Here is an 8,423-nt window from a genome sequence, read left to right on the forward strand (position 1 = left end):
GGATCATTTTCTTAGCATTCTAATTATAAGGAAATTTCACAATTATCCACATTCACACACACGTGTGTGTGAAGTAATCTTATAAGCTTATTTACTCATTCAACAAATATTTTTTCAAGCATTTACGATATATCAAGTATGCCAGGCTCATGATAGGTGCTAAAGATATAAAAGTGAATATAACAGTGTTTTGATTATCTATTTCTGTATAACAAACAACCCCAGAACTTAATGTCTTTTTTGTTTGTTTGTTTGTTTTAATTTTTTATTCGTGTCATCCTTGCACAGGGGCCATGCTAATCTTCTCTGTATCGTTCCAATTTTAGTATATGTGCTGCCGAAGCGAGCACCTTAATGTCTTAAAACTACAATTCATTAAGTTCTCTATGAGTTCAGTGAGTTGACTGAACTCAGTTGGGCAATTTTCATTTGGGGTCACTCATGTAGCTACAATCAGATAGTGATGGGGACTGGAGTCATATGGAGGCTTGACTGTCCTGGACATCCAAGTTGCCTTGCTTGCTCACACCTGGGATGACTAGAAACAGCTGGGGCTCCCCAGATGACCTTACAGCCAGGCAGCTCTTCAGGTAGTCATATATCTTCCAAATTTCTCTAAAGCACAAAGAGATAAAGACAGAAGCTGCAAGGCGTCTTACTACCTAGCCCCAGAAGTCATGTGGCCTCACCTCCACTGAATCCTATTGTCTATGCAGGACAAGCCCAAATTCATTGTGGGAGAGGATGACCCAGGGCCATAAACGCAGTATTGGTATGGTTGCGGGGCCATCTTTAGAAACTAATCAGGACAAATAAGCAGGGTCCCTAACCTTAAAAAGCTTATAGTAGTTAAATAAACACTGGACTAAGAGGGCTCTGGTCCCCTTTACTTGAAGGGGCCCTCTGGCATGCTGCATTCTCCTCTTGGCTGGAAGCTACTCATCATGAATGCTCTAGCTCCAGGAGACCCACAGTTTCCCTGGGATCCACTGGTCCCCCAAGGCTGCTGTGATCTGAGTGGGTGTTGGGAAGCATTGGCTGTGGATCAAGTGATGTAGAGAACCAGGGGCTGAGATTCCCAGGTGAGGACGGCTGCAAAAACACTGCCCATCTGTGAAGGGAGGGAAATGAGCTGCACCTTCTGTACAGAACCTGGGCACAGTAAGCAGAGTATTATTGTGGGTCTATGCCCCTTGAAAGCCTAGAACTGGCCATCCCATAGCTCACTCACACCAAAAGCTCACACTTGGGAGCAGAGGTGGCTATGTCCACATCATTGGGTGGTTGGAGGAGGGGAGGTCCCCATCTTCACATCCTTTCCTGGACTGCCCAGCTTTAAACTCCCAAAATGGTTCTTTTGGCCTATGATCTGAGAAGGTGGGGTATCTTCCAGGAAAATAGTAAGATGTGAGCAGGAGTGCTGCTTGATCACAACTTGGTTTCACTGCAGCTTGCATCAGTGTGGTGGGAATTTCCCTAGGTGTGTGTAGGAGAGCTTTGGCTCCCTTGTCCGTCCTCAGCAGGGCAGGGCTGTGTCAGCCCAAACTCAGCCTGAGGGTGAGGTGCTGCCCAGCTTTAGACTTCCAAATTAACACCTTGGGCCTGTAACCAGAGAGGGTGGGGCCCTTTCCAGGCAAATAGCATATGCAAGATGCAAGGGAGTGTACCATCCACTCACAACTCAGTCCCACATCAGCCTGTAGCAAGGCAGTGGGAATTTCCCTAGGTGTCTGTAGGAGAGCTTTGCCTCCCCTGCCCCTCCTCAGCTGGGCAGGGCGGCATCAGCCCAAATTCAGCCAAAGGGCTGGTCACTGCCTAGCTTCAAATTCCCAAAATGATGCCCTAGACCAGGGACCAGAGAGGGTGGGGCCCTTCTTAGGCAGGCCACACTGGCAGGAAACTGGGGAGTGCAGTTTGCTCAAGTCTTGGTCCTATAGCAGCTGGCACTGTGCTAGATGCATGCTGGAAAACCTGGTTTGTCTGCCTCTCCCCAGCCAGGTGGAGGCTGCAGGCATATCAAGCCAAAACTTAGCCCAATGATGGGGTATATCCCAGTATCAAAACCTCAAAATGGTGCCCTGAACCTGCCACTGGAAAGGCTGGGGCCCCACCAAGGCAGGCAGCATGGGCAAGAAACTGTGGAAAATGCATTTCAGTCTCAAAAGCAGCTCAGAGTAGTACTGTGGAGACCTTCCCAGGGGTGCATGGGGCCACCTGCGCTCCTCTAGACATCCTGGGAGCCACAGGCATGTCTGTTGTTCCTCAGTTTCTAGTCTCTCAGACTGGTGCCCAGCTCAAGCTGCTCGGATGCCTGTGTGATTCCATGTGAGTTCCCTTTCTGGAATAATGTCTCTCTCAATCTTCAAGCAGCTCCCTTTTTTAGCCCCAAGACCTGCATGGGTCAGAGGTTTCTCTTGTAGCCAAGATTGTAAAAGCTCATCTAGGAGAGTGGAGCCCTGGGGGCTTCTCTCTTACTGTTTCTCCACATCCAGGAGCTTCTCCCAGTTGTTAGCCAGCCCCTGGCCAGGCAAGTTGCCCTGAACCCTCTCCTCACCCACTTTCGCTGCTTCCTGTTGCTTCTCTGGTGAATCCTTGCATTCTCTTCTAGGTGATCTGTTTGAAATGTGAGAATCTGTTTACTATTCTGGTTCCTCTCCATGGACAAGGCACATACTAGGTGTGTCTAGTCAGCCATCTTGATCCTATCTCTAACATTTTCCTTTTATATTAATTATCTGTTGCTATCTGGGTAAAAAATCACCTCAAAATTTAGTGGTTTATGACAGTAATAAAAATATATCATCTCACACAGTTTCTGTGGATCAGGAATTTAGGAATGACTTAGCTGGGAATTTCTGGCTCAAATCTCTCCTCGGGTTGCAGTCAAGTTGTCAGCAGAGGCTGTAAATCATCCAAAGGCTTGATTGGGGATGGAGGGTCTGCCCCTAAGACAGTTCACTCACTTAGTTAATGGGGTGGGCTGAATTAATGTCCCCCAAATATGTCCATGTCCTAATCCCCAAAATTTGTTAATATATTATCTTACATGGCAAAGGGGACTTTGCAGATGTGATATAGTAGGACCTAGAGATGAGAGATCATCCTGGATTAGCCATGTGGGCCCACTACAATCGCAGGGGTCCATATAAGAGGGAAGCAAGAAGATTAGGGTGAGTCGTACAAGATGTGAAGACAGAGCAAGAGGTTGGAGGGATGTAAGGAAGGGCTCATGAGCCAAGGAAATCAGGTGGCATCAAGAAGCTGGAAAAGGAGAGGAGACAAATTGTCCCCTCCAAGCCTCTGGAAGAAACCAACCCTGCCAACACCTTGACCAACTTGATGAGGCTGATTTTGATCTCCAAAACTGTAAAATAATAAATTTGTATTGCTTTAAGCCACTGACTTTGTGGTAATTTGTTACAGTAGCAATAGGAAACTAACATAGTTGGTGAGTTGGTACTGGCTGTGGGCAGGTGGCCTCAGTTTCTTGCCACATGGACATCTCCATAGGGCTTCTTGAATGTCCTCGTGGCACAGCAACTGATTTCCCCAGAACAAATGAACCAAAAGAGAGAAAAGTGGAAGCTACAATGTCCTTCATGACCTACTCCTAAATATAACACTCCATCGTTACTGCAACATCCTACTGGTCATCCAGGTGAGCCCTGTTCAATGTGGGAAGGGACTACATGGGGCATGCCTTTGAGGAGGCAAGAATCATTAGGGTCCACCTTGCAGAGAGCTGCCATACATATCATGTATTTTAAATCATATTGAAGTTCTAGTTTACAGTACACATTTATACCTTATATAGCAGTCATCTTGTCTTGTTTCCATGCCACTAAAGAGCAAATCTGCCAGAAATGGATAGATGTCCAATATAGGTGAAGACAGAGATTGAGGCCTTTAGGTTATAGGAGCCCCAGCCTAGCATTGCTGACATTCTTTCTCTTTCCCCATTGCTGGCCTTGGGTTGAGTAAATGCTCCTTGGACACCTACAATATTAATTCCCTCTAGAAGCTCCATGGACCCTATCATAGTTTGGGTTTCTGAAAAGAGAGCCTGAAATAACGGCTTGCATGCAGGCAAGTAGTTTATTTGGGAAGTGAGGGTAGGGTTCAAGGATTAGGACCTGGGAGAGTGAAGCAAAAAGGAGGAAAAGCCAATAAGAAGGGTTTAAAAAAATGCCTGCCATTATGGGTGACCAGTGTTCAATCCAACAGGGCTTTCTGCGAACTCTTCTGAAATTCATCTTAGAATGCTGTCAAGTGATGAAAAGGACAAGCATTCATTAATCAGTCCCCAACTCCTTGGACAGAGATGGCTCTTTGGGCATTCATTTTCCCACACCTCCAGGTTGTGCATGTATGAGTCCCAGGCTGGTCCTCACAGGAACCCAAAGTCATGGCACCCAAGAAGCCTTGGGGCAGGAAGCAAGAGGCACACTGTGGAGTCTTGAGGAAAGCTGCTGTCAGTTTGCACCTGTGGGAAGCGGATAAATCTGTGTGGAACTGGTCTCCAATAGTGGCTGAAGAAATGGACTAAGAGGAACTACAGCCAGTGCTGGAGCTGCCCAGTTGCCGCGGGACCCCGGCCGCTGGGGTCCGGATGGGGGTCATCATGATCTGCTTCATCCTCATCCAGAACCAGGCCGGCAAGACGCGCCTGGCCAAGTGGTACATGCAGTTTGATGACAACGAGAAACAGAAGCTGATCGAGGAGGTGCACGCCGTGGTCACCATCCGAGATGCTAACCATACCAATTTCGTGGAGTTCCGGAACTTTAAGATCATTTACCGACCTACTTCTGCATCAGCGTCGATGTCAACCACAACAACCTGGCCTACCTGGAGGCCATCCCCAATTTCGTGGAGGTCTTAAACGAGTATTTCCACAATGTCTATGAGCTGGACCTGGTGTTCAACTTCTACAAGGTTTACACGGTCGTGGATGAGATGTTCCTAGCTGGTGAGATCCGCGAGACCAGGCAGACGAAGGTGCTGAAACAGCTGCTGATGCTGCAGTCCCTGGAGTGAGGGCAGGCGAGCCCCTCTGGCCCCGGCCCCTCCCAGCCTCTCCTGCTGGCTTCCCCTGTCCAGGCCTGCGGCCCACTCCAGCAGCCCCCTCCCTCAGCCGCCCAGGAGGAAGGGACCCAGCTGGGCCTGGACCTCAAGGGAGGAGACTGCATCCCACTGCCTCTGGGCCCCAGCTGTGGGTGGAGGCCACCGTGCGTGTCCCTAGTACCTGTGCGTTGTCGTGTGATGCTGTGAGTGCGTGTGTGTAGAGCCCCCAATAGACCTGTGGTCCTGCCTGGCAAAAAAAAAGAAAAAGAAAAAGAAGAAAAAGAAAGAGAAAAAGAAATGGACTAAGAGGATTTGGAGTGATTTGCAAGTGGTGTCCTGACAATGTTGGCCATTTGTCAGGGTAAGTGTTCTGCAACTGGCTGGGGAGGTAGATAGATAGATGTCCCGATGGCAGAGTGCCACCTTGGTCATGTGATCGTGCAATATGGTTGGCAGAGTAACAGTGCTATGTGATCTCATTGCACTCTCTCTTCCCTGGGAAAGAAGAAAGCAATCATTTGGCCAATTCTTAAGTCCTAAATGATGCACTTAATGCCAAACAGTGAGCCCTCTAAAATGGGAGTTACTTACCCTATATAGCATGTAAATGTGTAATTACCACCACATTTGTGCTCAGCTTTTGGACTCAACGACTGGTTTTAAAGCTTAAGGAAAATATCCTTGTTATCATTCTGTTAATAAACATCAGCATCTGGATTATTTAAATGACCACCATATAACCAAAAAAAGGTGCTTTTTAAGTGTCCCATATCTATGTTTGTGTTTAACAAAATTAATTATCACAGCCTATGGTAGTTTTAAAAAGTAGTTAAAAGTCCAACACAGTTCTCATCAAGAAATAAAGAAATGAGATCCCCACCCTCTCCCCTTGAATCTTGGAGGTGTTGCAGCTCTCTGTAACCAACAAAATACAGTGGAAGGGACATCCCATGACTTCTGAAGCTAGATCAGAAAACGTGAGTCTCACTTTGTGAGCTGGGGCATGTGGGAGCCCTGAGATGCCCTGTAAGAAGTCTGGCTGCCCTAAGGGTACCATGCTGAGGAAACTGATGCTGCATGGAAAGGCATGTGTAGAGACCTCAGTGACAGCCCCAGCTGAGGTCCCTGCCAACAGTCAACATCAAAGCATTCATCTTCCCAGCGGAGCCCCAGACATCATGGAGAAAAGACAAGCCATCCCCACTGTGCTCAGTCTGAATTCCTGATTCACAGAATTCATAAGCATAATAAAATTGTTGCTTAAGCAGCTAAATTTTGAGGGAGACTTAATATATTAAATCAAGGTCAAATGACATCACAGCATGTTGTATAGATAAAAGACACACACAGACACACACACACAAAAGCTAGAGCAGCAAAAACAAGTGGAGAAAGTGAATCGTCTTAAAACACAAGGTAATATAGGCACATTGAACTCCTTTATGAATAATGAACTTAAACATTTTTTCGTGAACTTATCTCAGCAAAAAATCTTTTATATTACATTAATATTAATTTAGATTTAGAGTTCATATGGTTTTATTCTATTTATTATGTAAATTAATGTTGGTTCTTTAGTTATATAAAAATTATAAGCAAAAGGAATTTATAAATAGCTAAAACTGATACACATAGAGTACACATTATAATAAAAATGGTCTGAAATGTCCTTAAAAATATTTCCATTAGAAGATTGAATGTGATTAGATTTGAGAAATATTATTTTTACTATTATCAGTTACCTTGTGCTTAAAAACCCACCAAAACACCCTATTGCCTGTATTGTACCCAAATTCTTTGGATTAAGTCCAAACACCTCTGTAGGAAACACAAGCTCCTTCACTGTCTGCACCCAAAATCATCTTAGTTTATTCCTTCCTTTCATCCACTTGTCCTGTGTTCAAATCACCCTGAACTTTTCCCCTGGAACTCCTATTTCTCCAAAAAGATCCAGCTCCAGTGCCACTTTCTCTAGGAAGTCTTTTTAGAATTCCCACAGGATTCAGTGTTCCCACAGTGTCAGTCGGGCCTTGCGGGAAACAGATGGCACATTCAAATGGGTAATATGAGGACATTACTGGAAAGGAACTGTGGGTTTTGATGAACAGATGTAGGTTGTAGAAAGAGCTGGGGCACTCAATACCTGCCCCCCCCCCCCCATACTTCTCCCTTCCTGTGATTTGTTGCCAGGGTCCGCATTGGCTGAACCCAACCAGGAGCCAAAGGGTAAAGAAACTATGTGGTTAATTTTATGTGTCAACTTGACTGGGCTAAGGGAGGCCCACATAGCTGGTAAAACATTATTTGTGAGTGTGTCTGTGAGAGTGTTTCTGGAAGAAATTAGTATTTGAATCAGTAAACTGATTAAAGAAAGTCAACCTCCCCGATGTAAGTGGGCATCACGCAGTCTGTTGAGGGCCTTGATAGAGCAAAAAGGCAGAGGAAAGAAGAATTTGTCCTCTGATGAGCTGAGACATCCATCTTCTCCTGCCCTTGACCTAGCACTCCTGTTTCGTAAGCCTTCAGAACTTGGACTGCTTCTTATACCATTGGCTCCCCTAGTTCTCAGACCTTTCAGCTTGAGACTGGAACTACACTCTAGGTTTTCCTGGGCCTCCAGTGGGCAGATGGAAGATCAAGAGACATCTCAGCCTCCATAATTGCGTGCCAATCCCTCATAATCTCTTTCCACGCATACATACAATTGACCCTTGAACAATATAGGATTAAACTGCATGGGTCCACTTACACATGGATTTTTTCAATAAAAGTTACACTGAGTATGCCTGCCTCTCCTTCCACCTTCTCCATCTCTTCTGCCTCTGCCACTACTGAGACAGCAAGACCAACCCCTTCTCTTCCTCCTCCTTCTCAGCCTCCTCAACATAAAGACAACAAGAATGATGACCTCTGTGATGATCCACTTCCACTTAATGAATAGTAAATATATTTTCTCTTCCTTATTAATTCTTAATAACGTTTTCTTTTATCTAATTTATAGTAAGAATACAGTATATAATACATATAACATACAAAATATATGATAATTGACCATTTATGTTATTGGTAAGGCTTCCAGTCAACAGTAGGTTCTAGTAGTTAAGTTTTTGGGGAGCCAAAAGTTATACATGGATTTTTGACTGCATGGCGGGGAGGGTGGGGGTCAGTGCCCCAACCTCCATGTTGTTCAAAGGTCAACTGTGTGTGTCCTGTTGGTTCTGTTTCTCTGGAGAACCCTAATACAGGGATCCATTGATACAGTCCATATAGATCAGTCTCCCCAAGGAAAAGAGCACAGGTGAGAAGGATGGAGAGTGGTTACAAGGGTGTGAGAGAACAAAAGACATCCAGACTCTTAA

General features: G+C 45.5%; 1 non-coding gene and 1 pseudogene across 1 annotated transcript; one reads left to right on the forward strand and one right to left on the reverse strand.

Moving 5' to 3' along the window:
* Positions 1-242: 242 nt before the first annotated feature.
* LOC138387818 (U6 spliceosomal RNA) lies at positions 243-350 on the reverse strand. Its single transcript, XR_011233987.1, has one exon. It is a non-coding gene; the product is annotated as a U6 spliceosomal RNA (small nuclear RNA).
* A 4,223-nt stretch (positions 351-4,573) lies between these two features.
* Positions 4,574-5,276, forward strand: LOC138385829 (AP-2 complex subunit sigma pseudogene; annotated as a pseudogene).
* The last annotated feature ends 3,147 nt before the right edge of the window (positions 5,277-8,423 follow it).

The sequence above is a fragment of the Eulemur rufifrons genome, chromosome 1, assembly GCF_041146395.1.
Source record: "Eulemur rufifrons isolate Redbay chromosome 1, OSU_ERuf_1, whole genome shotgun sequence".
Lineage (NCBI taxonomy): Eukaryota > Metazoa > Chordata > Mammalia > Primates > Lemuridae > Eulemur > Eulemur rufifrons.